Source organism: Anopheles funestus, chromosome 3RL (assembly GCF_943734845.2).
Source record: "Anopheles funestus chromosome 3RL, idAnoFuneDA-416_04, whole genome shotgun sequence".
NCBI lineage: Eukaryota > Metazoa > Arthropoda > Insecta > Diptera > Culicidae > Anopheles > Anopheles funestus.
This window is the reverse complement of record NC_064599.1, coordinates 34,696,031-34,718,246: the sequence shown is the minus strand read 5'-3', so window position 1 is coordinate 34,718,246 and position 22,216 is coordinate 34,696,031. Positions and strand designations below refer to the sequence as shown.

At 39.5% G+C, this 22,216-nt stretch overlaps 1 protein-coding gene across 4 annotated transcripts in view; it reads left to right on the top strand.

Moving 5' to 3' along the window:
• Positions 1 to 22,216, top strand: part of LOC125771688 (tyrosine-protein kinase Src64B) — a 78,671-nt gene that overhangs the window by 9,063 nt on the left and 47,392 nt on the right. The window contains exon 1 of one of the 4 annotated variants that reach the window (XM_049442607.1): positions 14,049 to 14,429. The exons of the other annotated variants lie outside the window; for them this stretch is intronic. The gene's annotated coding sequence lies outside the window, so the exon portion shown is untranslated. Of the gene's footprint in view, positions 1 to 14,048; positions 14,430 to 22,216 lie in introns of those variants that run through there. 4 annotated transcript variants of the gene reach the window in all.

The following is a 22,216-nucleotide window of genomic DNA, read 5'->3' as shown; positions in this document are numbered from 1 at the left end:
CTTCAAATAAATCGTATAGTTCAAAGTTTTTTATAACAAGCAATGGAGCAATAAACTTTTGAGATCTTGATCTGTCATTTCCGAATTTCCATAAATTTATCTTGGCCGTAGCAGAATACACGCAGAATATTCGTCGTGCATGCGGAAGAATGGTCTGCCTGAGATTTGGTACCGATCTTGCCGGGTGCAAATCTTGATCGCTGAGCTTCGGTTGAACGAGTTCAGTTGAACTATTGAAAGCGCTAATGTCACAAATCTACCTACTCGATAAACTTTTCCGTGGGTGTAGATGCAACATAAGCTGCCAAACTTCACTTACCGACTAAGAAGAATAGTATAACTCACCACCAATTGGGTATCCCCCGTACCAAGCGAAAACGAATTCCCTTTTTTCCAGGTGGGTGGTTGATAAATGGCTTTGATTTATTAACCATGCCCAGCTTTGGCGAGAGAAAACGATGCATTTTTGCATTTTGCTTGCTGTTTTGTACACCTTCGTTCGTGTTACAAATGTATCTTTATTTTATCCGTTGACAGCTCTCCTCGGAGGCTGTTTTATTGTATTTGCCAAAAACCACCGTTTGCTCTCCATTGTTATTAATCGATGTGGTTTTATGTGGTTCATGTCTTCTGTTCCGAGGGGAAGAAAAAAGATGGAAGTCGTAATGTGTTCCGGAATCGGGACCAGGGTTTGTTGACCGTTGCCAAAATAACATTAAATTGATTACACTCGATAACAATAGCCAGAGTTGTGTGTGCTGCCAGCGCGTAAGAGTTGCGTTGTAAAATGCACTTTCACTTCGCATCGGACACGTCGGGACGGGTACTAATAAAAATTAAAAAATTTGTTACAGGAACTGGGCACAAAATGACCAAATAAAAGCACCACGATCAGTCGAGAAATTAGGAAAGATGTGGTCGGAGGATGGGGCTAAGTTCCTCGCCTATCCAAAAACACAATGCCAGACAAGTTTACTGAACTCCGTCACACCTTTACGAGCGCCTGCCTACACTATTGACCGATGTGTCCTTGTGTTAGGGCCGTTGTGTCCTGCCAGGAGAGAGAGAGAGAGAGAGAGAGAGAGAGAGAGAGAGAGAAGCAACAAAAAACTCAACATAAAACGTTCGGTCGCATAAACCCACACAATGCTCCATCGAGTTTTCGTTTCGTTGTTTACCGTTGGCTGGCTCTGTTGCAACAAATGTGCCACATTCTCTGCAAAGCGAGCGAACTACCATCATCCTGACAGGAAAATGAAAAAATCCGGAACGCTCAACATCATCAAAAAAGTGCAACGACAGCAGCAAGACCCGATGATGGCGCGGTGTCGGTCGGCAGCGCATTGTTCCGGACGTAAAGTGCAACGCCACAATTTATACTCGTATCTCGGTCCATGTCTGGATGGATGGTAGACGCGAAGTATTATTGTCTGGACGAAAGTGGGTGGTATGCATAAAATGAGAAGTTCCCAAGATTTTAACTACATTCAATATGATGATGTTGTAGTCCAGCTTTTGGACATGTGTAAAGCCAAAGTTATTTGTTTTGGGGTTTGTATTGAAATTTTGAAAATTAAAATACCCACTTTAATAGAAATTTAGACAAGTGATTTAGAAAAAATTAAAAAATAAGCCAAAATCTGCGAAACATTCGGGTAATTAATTGTAACCAGATCTCATCGAGCAAGAACTGAAGAAGGACATTTTTATAGCATAATTCCTAAACAATCAAATTTTGAGTACATTGCAGCAAAGATAGTATAATCCTTTTTTTTAATTTTGATTTGTTTAATTTTTTTAGTGTGCTCTACAAATTAATTAACAAGATAGCTGTTAGTCAAGTTACTTCAAACTTAACACTAGAACTACTAAGCGTTTTAAGCGTTTTACGTTCTTGGTTAATTTTTAAACAAATCCGAAGAGTTGGAGTATATTTTATTGTTTATTGCAGATCGTACTATAGAATATGTATGTAAAACTCATGTTTCAACTACTATGGGATTGTTTAACCCCAAGAAATAATGTGACGAAAATTAAGCGTTCCAGTCAAAATGACTGGTCCGGTAGTTCTAGTGTTAAATGTGTAAAAATTGAGTGAAGATTGATAGCAAAATAAGCAGGTTTTTTCAACTCAACTGTCAACAGAATGTTTCATTTCTGTAAAGGACTATTTCAACAATCAAAAAAGTCAAGGCTACTGCATTATTTGAAACAAAAAGAATAATTCGATTAACAGTGAAAAACGAACTGTAAAACCATGTAATATTGCTCAATGGTAATGGTTTATTACCTCAATTTATAAAAGTTCCGATAAAAGGACATTATATACTTAAATTACAACTTAAAAACAATTCATCGTTTGCGACTTTCAAACTTACAAAAACGATTTGAATGATGCTTTTTTTAAATATGGCTGGAGTTTTGTTTTCGAATATTCTTCTATTGTAACCTCTCAAGATAAGTAACTACAATTAAACAATATACGCCTTTTAGCAGATGGCGCCGGTAAAGTGTTTACAAAGTTTCCATTTGCTGTCTGCATGGAACGTAAAAACGCCATTGGCTCTCTTCAATGTTGCAACTGTCCCAATATACTTCGCGCCAACCCCCTTTCGTTCCATATCACCTTCATCTCGAACCCATAAACAAAACAATAATACGCTACATCAGCACACGGGGTTGACATTCATGATTTGTTTGCATCTGTTTTTTTTTTTTGCAAAAGGGAGATTCGCCCACATAACGCTTCACGAATCGGCGCACAAGAAGAAGGCGAACCAAACAGCTGCCGCCCAAGTTGGTTTGTACCATTTGGTGGAAGAACCTTGCCGGGTTGGAGAGCTAACCGAAATCATTGCTCATTATGTGGGCTCTGCTGCAACGTTCCGGCGTGGCTCATTTGTGCCGTTGGCAGAAGGAAGCATCAAGCTTGCAGTTTTCCTTGCACACAAAGCGCAATGTATTTGATTATTAGCATCATTTATTTCGTACATTCGCCGACCGTGTGGTTTCGTCCTTTTTGGAGTCAGTGAAGGAGACACTTGAAGATGGAAAGAAATCTACAAAAACGAGGTACAGGCACCAGATACAACTAGCAGTACACCACAGTGCACTGTGCAATGAGAAACATTCATCTTCTTTGTTACTGGTTCCGGTTGTGGACTGGGGCTAAGAAAAACTAGGGATGTTGGTAGGAAGCGATGGCATCCTATTCTGGCGTGAATGTTTCGGTGCACGATCCAGTAAGTTAGTACACTTAAAAGCGAACCGATGACAAATAATAAATGAAGGTAAAAGATATGTAACATTTTTTTCCATTTCTTTTTGCGAGTTTGGTCAAATGTATCTCAGAAAAAGATGTTTGATAAAACTTCCAAGTCAGAATTGTGTATTTCTTTTTATATTTTAAGCTTTAGGAAGAGATAAATAGTCAGAATTCTTGAACTTGTCCGTCATTTAGAAAAGCGTACCGTGGGTAGCGACTCGTTCAAACTAATGTCTATTCTTGAAAATTTTTAGTGAGGATCACAAGGATCACATCGCCATTCAAAGGTGATCCCAGATCAAAACGAATCACATCGCCATACAAAAATGATCCCATATCATTTGATCCCTTACTACACGATCGGATCTGATGTTTTAACCATGGATCAGATCAGATCAATTGATCCACCTTCAAATTCACATCACTACACCAAGCGCATTTAGAAAAACTAGTAGAAGATATGTTCGACCCCAGTGTTGGTTGAATCGGATTTAGATTCTTAAATCTAACTGAATGTTTAGACCAAGTAAATGACTCGCAGTCACTGTTTAATAATTTAATAGTTTAGGTATTCTTTAATAGATTTAAGAATTACTGAAGATTCATGATTCATCTTCAAAGATAATGCTCATTTCTTGAGCTTCTATTCATGCGTATGAACATAATCTAATTTTCTATTCATTCCATTGTCTTCCATCAATCTTTAGAGATTCTTCAGAGCTACATGAATCTTTCGAGAGTGCAACTCATGGCTCTAATGGAAATTGATTCTTGTTTCTTATGAATGACTTTTCTTCATTCTGAATGAATGAAGAATCTTTATACAAAATCTAAATTTGCACGAGTAGAAATTAGTGCCCTGCATAGTATCAATTATATATGAATAATTTAATATTACATAATTTAAAAAATATAAGAAAAATACATAAAAAACAATTAACAAACAATAATAAACTAACAAAATTTAAAATGACCATATTTTGTACTATTTTAAATGTAGCTTTAAAGGACAACAACATTATTAATGTTTCAGACGGGAAATGTATAAACCACATTCGTGATAATGGCGTTAAAATCTCATCCTGCTGTGGTGTACACATCGTGTACTCGTATGTGCGCGGCAAAAATCTGCATTGCAAAGCCAACAAACACCTAACCATATTATCTTCTTCACGGTTCTAGGAATCATGCTACGAAACCTTTTCCCTCGTAGATGTGGGTAAAAAGGATCCTTTCTACCATTTTCACTTTTCATGTTTTATTGCACACTCCACACACTGCTGCGCGCGTCCTCTTTATGGAGGTCTTCTCCGTCTTTATCGTAGGAATGCGAGAATATATTAAGCCTATTGCTCTATTTGCCAGTACGTGTGACGAACGGCGAAACACAGATGGTGTGTGTGTGTGTTTGTTGTGGGCCGCCGGTTTTGAAATGTATGCAGGATTTTATGTGTACGTTCCTTGGCGTTTCCGTTTCTTTGCAGCAGTGTGTTAATTTGTTTCTGTACTTATGTAGCAGAGGGTCTACGCAGTTCGCGCACAGTTGACCGTGAACTCGTCTTCCCGCGTACTGTGAGAAGGTGAGGTTACCGTTAAAGGCGAAATATCATGACTAAAAATAATCCCATCTTCCATGCAAAGGTGTGTTACGGACGGGCTTATAAATGCGTTATTTCTTATCCTGTAAGTTCATCAAATGAACCTACACGGGCAACTCTCAACGGGAAGGACAACGACGCCACACATTACAGTGAAGGTCAAAAGTTAAGGGTGTGATTCGTTTAATGTTAGGTTTGGTGAGTTTGGTTAGATTTAAAGTATACCAAACTGTATTTGAATTTATTTTGATCGATTGGAAAGCCTAGAAGCCTTTAAGATTCATCAGTATCAGTAATTGCGCAGTCCTATTCTAGAAAATATAATCCCCCGAAGAGTCATTTGTCGATCAGCAAGAAGAGCTACTTCTGTTCTCGCTAAGAAAAACGGTTGGACGATACACATTATAGCTCTCCTGTGGAATGGTTTGCCCTTTTGGACGACCTCGTGAAAAAGGGAATAAAATAACTCGCGGTTTCCCTGTGCTGCGTACTTTTCTTCGAATGCGTATGCTACACAACAACTATTCTGCCGTTTGTGACTAGTGTTTCCAACAAAACCGGAAAGGAAATTGTGACATAGCACCACCGGAGAAGATACCATCAGCGCAGATGTGTTGCTTTCCCGAACCGCTGAGCCCATTCCCATCGACAAGGATAATGCCGATGAGCCATCGGAGTTGTACAACAACAACGGGCGCCGCCGTGTGTTGTTCGTGTTTGGGGTTTTTATTTTTGGAAAAAAAGGTCGTCAAGTTTGTGGATCCAGGGGTGTGTACGCGGGTGTGCGTGCAGGACTATTTAAGGATATGGATGGGTTTTTGGTGCTTTCGAAGCGAACGTTTGTCGTTACGACCACCATGTGGCATGGTGTAGCTAACAGCTGGAATTGTGCTGTAGTTGAATTGGAAGAGAAAGGAATAGAAGGTTCTTTTTATGTGTAGAAGCAATTGAATTCGTTACGGTGCAGAAGTCTCTTTATTGCACCGTGTTGGTGCTTTTGGTTCTTACAAATTTCAAACGTTTGGATTTAAGTTCTGTAGTTGGTTTTCTTAGAAGTAGAAAATCAAATCAAATCAATCGCAATCATCAATGGTACTAATTTTGATTTAAATATCATTCAATCGATATCAGGAATTAAAACTAGAATATGATTTTAATAGTCTTATTAATCGTTAAACTTACGCGTGATTCTTGTAACGGTTTATTTTAAATAATTTTCTATACTATTTATTTCACAAAACAAATCAAACCAAAGTCATAGATTTATTCTTGACATTCTTTTATGTGAAACTTAATTTTCTATAATAATTTTCTATACTATTTATTTCACAAAACAAATCAAACCAAAGTCATAGATTTATTCTTGACATTCTTTTATGTGAAACTCTAAAATAAAAACATTTTTGAAATTTGTTGAAAGTTCAAATGCTTTATATATCGGTTTTTCTTGCTTGTGAAAGGATATAACAGTGGAACGCCGATTTATGCATGCTTAGAGGGAATGATCCCTGACCGGATAAGTGGACAACACGGACAATAAGAAAACTTTCATTTTAAAGATAAATATTACTGTATAATGTGTCGTGGGTGGGTTTGTAAGGACCTACTTTTATTCTGCTTTAAGATCTATCGTTGCAAAAATATTGTTTATTTTTTATTAGAACTTGAGCAAATTGTATTATTCACAAGTGAGGCCTTTATTGCGATCATCAGTTTTGCAGTTATTTTGTCAAATCGCCATTGGAACTGTCAGTTGCTCGGATAATCCGAAACCCGAATAATCAGGACCAAGATAACCGGAGCAGTATATCCGTCAGTAAAACAGCATTAAAAAACCTTTTAAAACATAAAACAGGACGTATTTACAGGCTCTTCTTCCAAGAGTTAAAAAAAGAACAAGAAAAGAGAACTGAGGTTGAGTTAAATGGTTGGGCATTTTCATCAATATTTGTTAGTTTTTTAGAATTGTTTTATTGATAATTTTTATTTATTTGATTCATAATTTTATTATTACAGTTTCTACCGTTTTGCAAAGATTTGTTAATAGATAGTTTCAAAATTTGAGGCTTCGATGAAATTTAATAATTAATACTAGATTTTTTATCGAACGTGCTGATCGGAAAGCCAGATATACTGGCAGAATGTCTTACTTCCTCTAAAAAAAATCCCGACCTTTTCTTCATATAACCGCTTGCATCAATCTTCCGCATATGTGTCTAAACAATGTCTTTTTCTTTCGTTACAGGTAAGCAGTTGTCAACGTTGGTGGTGTCTCTGCTTGGGCGTTTCTGTAATAGCATTTCAAAAAAGCATAATGTCTGCTATAAAAGGAATGGAATGAAAGTACAACCAAACGATGGACTCGGTATCACTTCATAAACTATTTGACAAGCGGAAGCAAACCACGCCGGTATGCGATTTGATCATCCGCAGCTCGAGGAAAGGAAGGGACAAGGAGTAACATCGCTCAAGCATGATGTATTTATGATGGTATGTTGAGGCGAAACACTGTCCATTCCCGAAAACAATAGACCCCGTAACAATTCACGCTAACGACGATGACACGCGAAAAAGGGATGGGTCCATCCTTTAGGATGGGTGACGGTGTCACACTTGCGGGAAACCTTTACAGTAGGAGTTGTGTTGTAGGGTCGGTCCCCCCATGTAACGTAGGAGATGTGGAATCGTGCTGGTCAGTTATTTGCATTAACGTGTGTACTGAGCCGCAAAGAAAAGCAACCACAAAAAAGCAACCAGCCAACCGGATCATATGGTGTGGAATTTTTGGAACCAGCAATGTCTGTGTGTATGTGTGTGGATTTGCGAATGCGTAAGAGTAATAAACCGCCCTCAACCACGAAACAAACCCCGTTCGCTGACCACACAAAACCAATTATGGCGTTGCGAAATGGGTTCCTTTTTTTATTTTGGAGCACCTTTCGCGGCGGCGAATCGAGGGAAGATGCGCGAAAGGAATCGCACCAAGCGCGAGGGAAGTGTGTTTTAAAACATTTATTGTAAACTATGTGTGTTTCGGGTGTTTGGGTTTCGTGCAACCGCAACATTTCGCGAGCTTCTCCTTTTCTAGCGTGACGAAGGTAGGTTTACTTTCTCCCAATAACTGTTTTGGCCGAAAGCAATGAGACATGGCGGTGACATAATAACGATTGACTGGGGAATAGGCCTCCTCCCTTTACGGCTGAAGGTGTCGATGAGCTGCAGTTGCTTAACCTCACCTCTAAAATGAAAATCTAATACAAGACAAAAATGGTTGATAAATTTGCAAAATGATGGACGGAGTCAGAAAAAGAAGAGATATTGTCATGAACACTTTAAACGAATTTGTATAATATGTTTCATAATTAAACAGCCGTTTAAGTTCTTTATTTGAGACTTTTCAGTTCGAATTGCAAAGATGTTGCCTAATTATATTCGAATGTTACGTTCGTTTCGTGGTTCGACCAAATAGTACCATTGATAAAGCACTACTTATCAACACTCTCGTCCTCGGTTCAAATCTCGACTGCAACGTGTGCTACGCACACAAATACAAGACGCCGATGACTTGTTAACTACAGTTACGACAAAGATCGATAACGGTTTTCGAAGAAGCTTTCCAAAGAATGAAAAAGACCTTCATTTCGTGAATTGCGTGCTTAAAGGATGTTGGCCGTGTCAGTAAAATTAAATTAAAAAAGCAAGAAAAATTCGGTTGATGATCATCTATTTCATCATCTATCAACCTATTTTTCTAGTTCGGGTACATAACATCAAAATATGTTGGTAATCCATGCAGAAATTCTACGAAAAGCACCTTAGACGAACGGTATACTCAAACGCAACTATCAATCAATCAATCATGTATAATCATTGTCGATATGCATCGATAAGCTGTTTTTTCCCCTAGAACTCTATGATACACATAGCCTTGAGCATATAACGTTAATATCGGGTATTGTATGGGCTGCGTGTGTGAAGTGAACACATTTTTTATTCATTACTGTGGACCGCATCGAGAGTGCCGCTGGAGAGAAGTTAGACTGTCCAACACCGTATGGATTACTAGCCACCTTTTTTGTTGTTGTTGCTGTTTCGGTGATTCTTCTGCTCTCTATTCAAATTGAAATGTTTCATCCATTGCGACTATTCCGCGAATGTGTGCTGTTCCGGGGGTGGATGAACGAAATCAAACAGTTGTACTGTTTGTTTACACTCCCTGAAGTGTGTGCTGGTTGGAAAATATTGATAGTTTTCTAACTATTTTGTTTGCTCTCGGAAACTTCAATAGTAGAGAACGAATAGATCGTTCTTGACCAGGTCCGATTGGGTCTGGTTTTATCTTTTGCTTTATATATATACATGTATATGTTTTTTGTTGTTTTTTCATGAAAGCTAGACCATCGGTGTTTGGGGGAAAAAGCTATTGGAAAATCATTCCCTTAAAGGCGCATGCGTATCAGTTCCTTCCTTCTTTCCTTTTTTCCCTGGTTAGTGTGTACAATCGTTTTTCCGTTTCCTGACCAAAAGTGTATCCGTTTCGGAAAGCGAACACCGCGGTATTTTGATTATGTTCACCCCCTATAGCCATGCAAAACTTTCCGGCAAACGACGCTGGTTTTACTTGCAATCCTTTCCATCAGGTCGGTGGTTTTCCCCTTTCGGTTCCGATTATGAAGCCGAGAAAATCATGCCGATAGGCTTAACTGATATTTGAAGGATGTTAATTTGTGGGATTTTTTTTTTGCTTTAAAAAAGGGGCTTTCCATCTACCCTTATCGAACGGTGTATTGTTCGGATATGTTTTATTGCAAAAAAGGGGAAACATTTTCCCCACACAGCAAGGCAATCCTCGTCGGGCCTTTTTGAAAGGATTCCTTTCGTTGCGGTATGTATTAAAAGGGAAAATTATTTGCAAATCCTTTTTCTCAAGTGCTAACCGAACCTCAAACCATATTTTTTTATGCGCCGTGGATTGTGTGTGTGTTTGTGTCCCTTGGTGAAAGGATTAACAGACGATTTTTAATGTACAGCTCGATATGGTCCTAGTGCAACAACCAATTGCAGAAGGCTTCTACATATGAGCTGTTTGTTTTGTATTGCCTTACCAAATAGTATGTAGCGCATGTTTTGCAACACGAGCCTACCGAAGAGCATTGTACGTGGAAATGGATTAAATCGTAAATTATGAGTGTAGCTTTAGTTCGATTTTAAACGAGCGGTCTCGGGGTCGTTTGCCACTTGGATGGTTGCCCATTTATTTTGTCGTCCGGATAACTCCATTCGGGAGTTTCAGCATGTTGGAACCATGTCCCGGTATAGTGGAACGAGCGTTGTTCGTACCAATATCCTTGCCAGGGGTGCTTAATTTACCAATCGTTGTGCATTAAATTTAAAAATCATTAAAAAATTTGATTTATTTTTCGCATATTTTAAAGGAGTAATTTGTTAAAGTATGTATAAAAGAATATCTATGAACAGAAAGATGATTAAATAAATAAAGATGCTAGCGATGAAACGATTTTGTTTGAAAATAATCATAAAAATAATTTCTTAATATAATTGTGATCAATATAAACACTGAACGAATTGAATTTAGTGTTTCTATAATTTTTATTTCACTTGTTTTATAATTTGAATCAGTTGTACATTTCTATAATTTTATTTAAGAAGTAAAACCATAACTGTTGGGAGGCTGTAACCGAATATAAAACATGAATTTCGGTTTTCTTAAGCGAAAAGATCTACCAGATATGTAGTTACCTTCGCTCTCAGGCCTATGGTTTTTAAGGATGCAAAGTCGAAGCGTTAGATAAACATGTTTTTGTTCAAAATTACATAATTTGTATCGTTTTGACGCAGTGAAAACATGTGTATGACTTTTACATTTGATATATTTTCTATTGAAGGAACTAAAAAAAGCCCATTAACTCTTCAACCTTGCTCTTCAAAATTGTTTGTAAAGTAATCAACATTAAAAAAGTGGTAATTCTAATAAAGAGAGAGAAAATGGTATTAAATTTTATACCACAATAATTCTCAACACCGGTGTGTGGTTGCTCACCCCTGACAGATGTATGTGCTTCTCCGGTATTGAGTTAAGGAAAAATCGGTATCCTCCATTTCATCAAGCAAACATCCTGATTGTGTATATCGACGAACGTTATCCCTTTTCCCCCCATCCCGCCCAGTAAATTTCGCTTATCGATGATTTCATTTTTATCGGTAGCCGAGGTATCCGAAGTAAATACCGATTTTACCCGGGGTGTCTTTCCATCTCATTTGGTATATTAAGGACAGTTTTAAAATGAAAATTTATGATCCAGTATTAATTCTCCACTATTGTGTGTTGCTACGTTGTACCGAGATGTGTGTGTATATTGCAAACCGTTCTTTACCTTTAAACGGCAAGAAGTGGATTGGCCCTCTCTGGTTTTTGGTTGGCTTCAGTGGATGAACGTCAACCTACGACTGCAAAAGTTTGTCGTTCTGGATCGGCTACATCATAGACATGCTGCACGTTTAGTTATAACTCGCTCCACAAATCACGCCGAAGAGGAGGGGAGGATGATTGTTTGAAGGATAACGAGGTGTGGAACCTCATTTGCCATAACAACAGACACTGCAACACATCATCTAAAGCTGTGACTGTGTGGATCGCTGTGGTGTTTTGTTGTCCGTCAGCACAAACTTCTCCACCGAAAAGTCAGATTAGGCGTAGGGGTATATGGATACATGGTCGAGTCTGCTTTCAGTCAGTCCCAGCAATCCATCATTTTTCTTTCAACGACCCAAATTAACCTTCCTTCGTACAGCTGGTTCCCTGTCCCTCTGGAAAGACCGGACATCTCTTCTGCTGCGCACCGCATGTGTGCGCGTCTGGTGAATAATTTTGAATGAAAATGAGTTTGAGACCGATCGTCGAAGTGTAGAGAGGACGCGCATCCCCACCTACATTCGTCAGGTCTGTCAGATGCCTTGTGGTAAAACTTTCCTTTGCTTTTTTTGTGTTGGACGAATTGCTATTCGTCACTCTTTTTGGCTACGTTTAGAGAGCGTTTTGGGATTGTTGTGCTGTCAACAACGGGAAGAATGGACGACGGCCGGGATGCTCCGGGTGGAAAGAGGAGACGTGAAAAAGTTGGTCAACTGGTGTTTGCAGTTGTTGAGTTGGAACGTTCCCATACCTTTTTCCGGAGTTCCGCCACCTTTATCTGTCGGGGTACGTGGAGCGGTTCCATAAACATCAAGTGGTGGACCATTTTATCTTATCAGACGAAACGAAAGTGCAATCAACATCAAACACCGATCACTGATCGTCGCAGTTATCTTCAATGTTTTACCTTCTTGAAGTGATTGTTGTCTTTTGGGGTGGGTTTGGGGCAGAAATTACTGCAAACTATAGATGACTAAGATTTAAGGTTATTTCGAAGCATTATACGCCTAATGAACGAAGTTCATTCTAAGACTCCCAGTTTTGACAGTGTTTTTGCTGGAAGATTAAAAACATACCGCTTCCAACAAAAAACCTCGAATATCTCCACTTTCCAAACATCTTGCGTATTGTGCGTCTCCGTTCGCAGATGATGGCGATTGCTGTTTTTACTTTGTGCTTCCGTGTAACGCACAATCTTTGCTTTCAATAATGATGGGTTCTGCTTTCTGCGCCGTCGTCATGCTGATGCATCGGCGCTACTGAAAACATGACCGTTGATTGACAGTTTAACAACAGCGCGCATCACTACAATCAGTGAAGCAACAATCGTCGGCAACCTCGGGGATAGGTAATAAATAACATTTTGCTGCATGATGTGTCCAGCTGATTTAGTGCGTTGTACGCGTGTGTACTCCTCTTTCCCTTCCGAAAAGGGGAATTGCAGCGTCCGGTTTTTTTTTGGGTTTTGAGAACACAGCATTGTGAGAGATGAGTTGGGCATAAATCATTTGTCATTTAGTGGTGTAATTTATTGCAACACGGCTCTAGGTGAAAGGTATTGCTGCTAATGATTTTAAAGTGGTCAAATTATAATCGATTTTTCGGGTGAGATTGAAGAAAGAAGGGGTAGTGCAAATGCGAATTGTCTCATCACCATTGGAATATGTATTAGTGAAGAAAAAACAACTCTCTTGCTCAACTTTTACATGAAGCGCCCGTGAGATATTAAATTCATTGTCCTCTCAAGTTGTGCTTTACCAAACTTTGAGTAGATGAGCTTTTCACCCTTCCAAAATCTTTCGCCCACAACGATGTCGCGAATGTTGTCGATGAAAAGCGAGAGTTTGCACTTTCTTTCTTTTGTATTTTTAAGTTACTCTGTGTTTTTACACGGTACGAGTAATGCGTTAGCTAGTGGATTTTGCTGATGCTATTTCGGCGCTTTTTCTACCAGAGATAGCGCGGCAGGTGTGAATCATATTTTCGGTACAGATTAAAATCTCAGATGTTATAAAAGGGGAAGCTTTTTTGGCGTCTCTTTTCTCACTGTGAAATTAAGTTGACAACTTGGCAGGGTAATGTTTTACTTTGGTCGAAATGGAAAGTGAAAGTGATGGAGTAGGTATTTGGCAGTTTAGGATTGAAGGTTGTTGGAAGATGTGACAAAATTTATTCTGATTATATTAAATTCCTGTACCAATTACAATGTGGAAAGCTGCAACTTGGATAGAAAGAGTCTCGGATTGAATAAATGTTTTAAATTTTGTGTTTATATTATCTTTTTTCTTTCTTTGTTCTGATGAACATTTTTGTTTCTCTTTGGAGAATAAAACAAACAATGAAGGAAGATTATCTGCTTCTACAATTGTCTGTGGAACTAAAATCTTAAAAGAGGTCTTGGCCACCAATTTTTGGCCCATTTCAAAATGCATGATTTCAATGTAAAAATGTAAAAAAATGTAAATGTTTAACCGGAGATTTCGTGAACATGTTTTTTTTTGTTTTTTGTGTAGTAATTTTTTTTATTAGTTAATTTAATTTTTAAATTTCAAAGTAAATTATAGATTTTTGTCATATCACTAGTGAAAAATGTACAAAATACACAGGAAAATTTTTTTTTGCTCGGTTAGAACGGCCGTATCAAGACTTATTTTATCACGTAGCAGGATAGTCAGTCCTTGCTACGGGGGGACGGTCCGGATGGGATTTGAACCGCGTCCTGCCCGGACGCCGTTTATCACATGCACCACCGGGCCGCCCCCACAGGAACATATTTATGTGTCTTTTTTAATTGTGAGTATCTCAAATCTCGCTTTTTTGCAGTATTTTGTGTAACACGATAGCACTTTTTAACAAATCACACCCTTGTTTTGTCCTGCCGTTCTTAGGTGCTATTCATATCCGTTTCAATGATATTCCATATTGTATCCTTTTCAGGTGTGCCCAATTAACTACGGCCACATCACCCTTTGAATGCATTTAATATCCGTATTGCTTCACAGCTCCTTCAGATGCACAAAGCACCGGTGCTTCTTTAAAACGTCTTCACACCACCAAACAATTTGCCAACCTCAATACAACGGCAAGGGTTACAATCATGCTTGCAGCGGATGCTTGTAAGGATAACAAATAGGTAAAAAAAAAGAAAGATAATCCTTAACAACCAGGATAATTATCCTGTAGTCGGGTTCTAGGTTTAATCTATTTCATCCTATCCTTTGTATTCCGCACACTGGGTACAGCCGTACAAATGGCAACAAATACGACAAAAATGTGCTTGCATTTAATCTTCTCCCACAGTTTTGCCATATCGTCCCCAAAGAGGGAGAATGGATGCCATCCGGGAAACGGCATTTAAACGCGATTGCTTGCTCTTGCATGCTGCAGCATCGCTTAGAAGATGGCCTCGGAACAATTATCCGAACATCCTTGGATTAATACCCCATTCTTTTCATTCACTCCCGTTTCATCTTCACACTCTTCTCCACTACGCGGTAAGTCGATGTATCGCTCGAGAATATGGTCTACATCAGATGACGCCAATGCTTTCCAACACCTCATGATCACGTTCGTCATCGTCTGTTGGGATGATGACGCACACACACACGTACGTTTGGTCGCGAACTGGGAATAATTTGCAAAGTGGTTGTGAAGATGGAGATGAATGAGGATAAACATCCTTTTGGGGCATGGCAGCCGTGAAGATGTTGTTGATGGTTTAAAAGGGAGGAGACCGCATGATGGCTCGTTTCAAACGTGCAAGCATGCATATTTGTAGCATGCAACGTGCCGTTTTGATGCTCTCCCACGTACCTACGACAAGCTGCGTAAATGCTTTGCAAATCAAGTGCATTACGTACGCATTTCGGTAGCAAATTTTAGCGCCGCTTTGATTGGGTTGAGGGTCTTCTATATGAGATTTTGGCAGGGATGAGCAACTAGTTATTTCCGAACACCTAAAAGAAAAATTTAAAGTTGTATGATTGTAAACATGAATGACTTTTTTAAGGATAAATCTTTTTGAGAGTAAAATACAAAAAACACAGGATATAGAGTTCATGACAACAACGGCAGCAATAATTTTACGGAAACGACTTCGATTTATAGAATTATTTGTACGCCCAAAAGCACTACACGTGTTACTGAAGAAAGTTTTGCTTGTTCCAGCATTAGAACTTTTAAACATCGTAAATCCAAATTTACTTTAAGTTTGTTCAGACATTGTTTCGTGGACTCGTACAATAAATGTCACAAAACTATTTACCTCCTAGCAAAAAGACACTTTTACTATTTAAACAGAAATATGAACCTCCAATACCGGTAATATTGTTCTTGAGCGATAAGCTTTTTTTAATGAAAAGAATTCATTTATTCCGTTTCAAATGAACAATTTTGGTTTCCTAATATATTATCCGATCAGCTTATTTTGGAACATTTTCATGTTCACGCCACTCCCGCCTGAAGTTTCGTACGATGTTAGTTTCTAGGGACTGACATGGCGTGGACGGGAAGTTCACTGTCAGTCCCTAGGTATGGTGGTTAATGTTGCAAAATACTTCAGAACTTAGTCTAATTTCTTTCAATTCTTGCTAACATACTACACGGTTATTCGGAATTTGTCTAATTCGAAATCTTTGTTATAATCATTCCTTGTGATTTCGTAAGAATTGAGATAGTTTTCTGAGTTTTTGACGAGTCTGTTTTTAGTAATATTTTTGGCATATAAAACATATTTTTTTTCTTTTTGAAATTTCCGATTGAAATTCCAATAGTTAAAAGTGTTTTTTGTTTTGGATAATTAACTAATTCTATATCAATATTGTTATCATAAATATTATGTTTTTTAAATGTATTTCGGTTACCTAATTGATATCGGTTGCCTATCCCTGCGATTAGTGCTGCCAAAGCCAGTGTCCCTTTATTTGACCACAAAAGTGTGACGTTGCAGTGGCAGTAATTTGATGGGCTTACCAACTGTCCATTCTCTGTCAGCTCTCTCTCTTTAGGCCATCAACGAACGGGTTTAGCGATACATTCTGATTGTATGTGCAAATATATTCATAGGCTCTGCAGCATGGTCGTTCTTGACCCCGGCAGTAGGGATGCTTCGCTTGACACCTAGCTGACACATTAGCTAACGTCTGGACAATCGTATACCGTCCGGTCGCAAGCCTTGCTGCTTCTATTGAAAGGATATTGTGATGGTTGCAGATGCAGCAAACGACCGAACACATAAATGCATCTTTTCTGTTCAAAACAGCTTCGACCTTTTACCCTGCACGGTTGCAAAATGCTTGCAGCAAATCTTAACCAATATGATGGACGTTTTGAATAAATTTGTACCAATCGCTTCCAGCAACGCTGCACGCGCGCTGGTAGTAAAGATTGAAAACCATAAATCTGGCAGCAATAAAATGGGAACAACAATTTATGATTAGTCTTCTTTTTTATTACAACTGTTGCCATTCGGCACTTATCTCAACAAAGTATAGGATGCAATTTGCTGCGGGTGGTTTTGTTCCAGAAAAGGACGTCCTGCGTTTCGCAACACACGTGCCCAAAACAAAAAACTCGTCATCAAAACAATTTCCCTTCGTTTGGTAATATTTTTTTCTTAACGGTACGGGGATAATGTACGCAAATGATGCATTATTTGTGGCACGTGTATACCTTCCCCCAATCAGCCTATTTCTCCGTGTTTTTTGTGCCACTGTTGTGCAACACTAATCGTGGGCGTTAAAATTGGACACACGGAACGGTAGAGAAAAATCATAATCTTGTATTCGAAAACATTTTCCAAGGGAATGCAAAATTGAATTTTCCTGAAGGTTTTTTTTTATTCTGTTTTGGATTTTCACCCTCATGGCAGAATGTTGCTACGCACATTAGGTGTCCATTTTTACACATTTTCATCCGTGTGGGTGTTATGTACGCTGTATTGAAGATTAGTACTTTAGGGCGGTGAGTAAAGTGGTTTTGGGAAGTGTTAAAATTGAAGCCTGCATGACGGCAATTGATGAGAAATACCCCTTGAAAGGAAAACCTTTTTGAGATTGAATCGAGTTTTCTTTTTGTAATCTGGCTCGTGGCCAAAACCGCATTCTCCCTCTCCCTTACTTTCAGCGAATGCTTAGTGTAAGGTTAAGTGCGATAAAAGAACATCCATTCGCACTAACCAAATCACTTTCGAACACTTCATTCAATAGACTCGCCGGTAAAACTTCCATCAACGATTAGCCGTTTTCAATTGCATATTCGTATAAGCGCGAATATTTGAAGCAACACTACGATACCTTTCTGACAAGTGTGTGTGGTTAAATTTGGGGTAGAAAAGTGTATTTTTGAAAGTGGTCACTTAAAATAGAAGCCCCAAAGTTTGATTGGAGCTGACGGTTGTGCTAAAGGCATGTTGAACGAATAGTTTTCTGTAGTGTTTTTGAAGTGTTTTATCGTTCGATAGAGGAATGTTTTGATGGAAAAAAGCTTAAATTCAGTTTTTTTGTGCCTCTATTTTCGAAGCCAATTTTCTATCCACTTCGACACAGCTGCTTTCACTTTTATTTTTACATATGTTTTTTTTTAATGTAGCAAAGTTTCTTATCTGTTCTTGTACCTCTAAAAAACTCCTATAAATATGTTCTCTTATATTAAATATATTTTTTTAATTTAATTTACACGTCATTCAAAAGATCAGTTAGTTGTTTTCCAGTCTAGTCCTCAACTCTTGACAGCAACTCGCTAATGGATTTCCGACGATTATTTACACAACATCACACCAAACTAACGAACTTATCTGTTCCGCTGCAATAACTAATGATTGTGTTGAAAAAAGAAGAAAAATAAAAGTACAAACACAAAATAAAAATGAAATGAAACCAATTACGTTAAGTAAAGTTGTTCTCTCTCCACCTTTTGCCCGACGGCGGCCTCCAGCACAGCGAATGTCCACGCTCATCTTCTCCGTAGCGCAGAAATTTAATTAATATGATTTGTGCACCATCATGTGCATTCTTGCTCGTGGGATACGGAGAGGATGGTTCTGAGCGGGTGGCCTGTGTCCTTTTCGGTTAGTAGGACAACGTACCCACCGCTAACGTGTGTGTCTGTATCGGCGCTAACGGCATCTCGAATCCTTCGAGAATAAGAGCCAACGGGATCGTTTGCTTGCTAAGCCTTTTGTCTGTCTAGTGTCATGTTATTGGTGAAGGAAAAAAATAGACCAAGAATGTGAGACAAAAAAAAGTGAAAGTCCCCAAGCCATTTTATGCTCGCTGCCTTTCGCTTAGAGGTGGTGCAATAATGCCGCGACACGGCATCCTGTCGCCAGAAGCGAACAACTGCACACCACACCGAACCAAAACGAAACCAGTCCTTTTGCTCTGACCTCTCTAAGGACTCTGCCTTCCAGTAACTACTGTTCCACCCCAAACTCTTGGTGTCTGCCGATGTAGCATCAATAAAATAAAACTTCACCGGCGGCTTTTTATTCCCATCTTGTCCTGTCGGGGAGGGTTTTGTTTTTTTTCTATTTAGATAACTAGAAGCAAAGAAGTCGAACAAAATTCCTTCATACACTTTGGCAAATGGTGGAAAATAGAAGTCAGTGAGCCGGCGAAAAGCTCATCGGTTGAACACGAAGCGGAAAGCACAATGCCGAGATAATGGAATTATAATCAGCGAATCGTGTCCTCCCGGCAAATGCTATCCTCCTCCCCCATCCTGATGTGTGTGTGTCTATCTGCATGTGTCCTGCAAAAGATGCAGAAACACGGTTTCACAATGTCGGTCCTCTGCCCCCTTACCCGAGTTGGTTGTAGCCGGACCGAAATGAAGAGAGAAGAGCTTTTAAAGTTAAATGAAGGAGATCTCCTTCAACGGGCAAAACTCATCCTACCTAGGTATCTCTCTCTCTCTGGTGTGTGGACGCCAGACGGCCGCGAACGAAAATTGGAACTACCGCAGCTACACCTCCAACCGGGAAAACCCGCTCAGTGTCCCGGTGTGTGGCATCCCGGGATTGGAGGAAAAGTTCATTTTCCAAACGAATAGAGGCAGAGTAGAAGTAGCAGACGGGTACGGCCAAGCGCGCTCGGGTGTGCGATATGTACTTCTGGAAGTGAAGTGGACCGAGCAGAAGTTCATCGTGATACTTCACGCGGGGTATATGGAATGTGTAAAACCAAACCCCCTTCCCCCCAAATACCCCCATCATTTGCCTTCCGCATTTAGTGAAGTGGACTCAGAGCAATTGGAGGAGAATAACGTGGTGGCGCCAATAAGTCGTGATGCTTTGGATTCCGCGTAACCGTTCATCTTGGACGGTGAGGCAAAACCCCGATCCTACTGGCCCCTTCGTTTTTGGTCGAGTATGCTGGTGGCCCTTTTTCCTAGTGGCACGCTTTCCCAAGACCATAACGTTGCATGCTACCGTGTTTGAAACCCCCTTCCCTTTTAGCGCGCGTGTGTGTGTGTGGAGATACGATCCAGAGGGAAGGTTTGCTAGTCACAAACGCCATTGCGGAAGGTAGTTGCAAAACCTCCCTTATATGGTATGTTGGGTTCGTGGTTGATGTACCGAATCTTCTAACCATACGGTACCACTAGCACACGAAATAGAGAGCAACTGTGTGTGTGTATACACAAAGGAAGAGATTAATTGCGGTCGAGAGGGCTTTTCTTTAAAAAATTTTCGACTTTTTAGCACCGTCAGCAAATGTTTTCGTTTGGCTTTTGTGCATGCGGAAAAAAACAAATTTGGAAACAGATTACTCACGTCGTACCCCACCTAAAGCTGGTTGTTGTAGTTTCTGTTTAAGTTTGCTTTTGTATCGCTTTTGTAGGTTTTTGTTTGACTTTTTCCTGTTGCATGGTACGGCGGTTAAATAGTGCTGGTGGTAACAGTGTTAATCAACAACATGCTCGACCTGGGTTCAAATCTCGAATGGAGATGGAACGCTGAAATAGAAAATTAGTCATTATGTCCGTATAAGGTACGGTAAATACAGAATGGAGAAAACATTTTTAAAAAGAAATTTGTAATTCTTATGTTGTTTAATTTGCATTGTTAGGTTTTATGTGATTCGTTTGCTGTTGTCTTTCGCATTTCTCCAATTTGTATTTTTAATAATGTATTTTTAGTCGGTTGTTCTCCTATATATTCTTGTTATAGTTTAATTTTGGTTATTTTTTGTCTTTAATTTTATGTGCAAATACGCAACTTTCATATTATTTTCCTCTGCTATTTTTCTCTTCAGAAAATTTTGCCCAATGTAGACAGACAAAAGCTTTTCAGTGCGGAAGCGAAGCAATGCTTGCTGTTGCAATCTTTAACCGGCAAATGACTTGCTGCTTCCAGCGTCTTTATCAAGGACAAACAAGGCTTCTCAATTATGAACGAACCTTTCGGCGAATTGGCCTCTACCGCATAGGACAGGTCTTTTACCTCCGGTTCTTGTCGATGGTCTTAGTCCACCAAAAAAAAGCACATGGTATACACTATTTGAATGATTCATTCATGAATGTATACACTTACGTCATGCTGTGTTCGGTTATCGCGAAGACACGCAGTAGCAACGAACATGCCATTTTCATGCTTGGTGTTATGGTATTTTTACTCCTTTTTAGAAGTTATTTCCCGTTTCGTTTTCTGTGCGTACATTAAATTCGGTCAGCAGCACTCATTCTGTTCGCACTGATTATGTTTGCATTTCACTAGCATCAAAGTGAGTCGGTTTGGTTAGCTTCAATTACGTTAATGTCGCACCGGTGTTGATGTAGGTGGACCGTAGGTGGGTAATAAAAAAACTCAACACACCTTTCACTCAGTTCCGTCTATTGGGTTTTCCTTTCTCCCAAAGGCATATGGGAGGCAGCCATATCTCCCACGAAGCCGCTGACGTCCAATCCCAAAAAGAGACCTATAAATAAATCTTCACATTTGACAGGTTGAGGCAATTCTCTCCCGAATGTCCCGAACTTTTGACAGCTCTAAACCGGCTTTTTTGTGCTTCGTGCCCAAGACCTGTAACGGGATGCAAAGGGTATGTGGGTATATGCAATGCAATGCTGCAGGTCACAACATAAAAGGCAATGAGCGGTATGTGCGTAGGCCCCCATGGGAGAGAAATCTCCTTATGGGGTTTGAATGTCGCTAGGGTCCTCTAAACTTGAACCCGTGTGTCTTCCCGCAGCATTTGCATCGGGAATGTTCCTCTGGCGAGAGATGAATGTCTGTCTATTTCCCTAACTGTGCACGTTGGGTACAGACTCCACTCGAATAAAAGGTACACAAGTACTAGCAGCTCTTTGATTCAATTTACGTATCGATTAAATAGAAACGACGTGTGTGCTGCATTTCGTTGTGATTTATCGGCTCTTTTACCAGACGCGGATGCTGCACGGTTCGTTAGCCACTTTGTTGCACAAAATTCCTTTCCAACCATTCAACCAAACGCCAACGCATTCGTCCTCGTTTTTTTGTGTGTGCTGTTTTGGAAGAAGCAGTAAAAGTGTCGGAATTGATTAAATCCATTCGGTTTAGGACGCTTTAGCGTGTGGGTGAATTTAATTTAGCAGTAGCCAGATCCAGTTTCAATGTTTGATGTAGAAGCATGAGTTTGATGATAATTTACTCGTTAGTTAAGCAGTGATAAAAGTTAACTTAATTTAGTCTTCTACTGCTGCACGGGGACTTTGACCAGCGAATAAATTTCTCACTTTCTATTTCATTTAGAGTTGCAAGAGTTGATTTTTAATGCAGTTACAACGCTTAGCTTCCTTCTGGCGAACGTTTTGTTGAATGTAGACATTAAACCTCTCGGGTCCCCAGACACAACGGAAGCGTGATGTGTTAAACGCTTCCCAAACATTATGCATCGTACAAAGAACGTGTGTTGGATGCTCTCCATCGCTTCGTTGCTG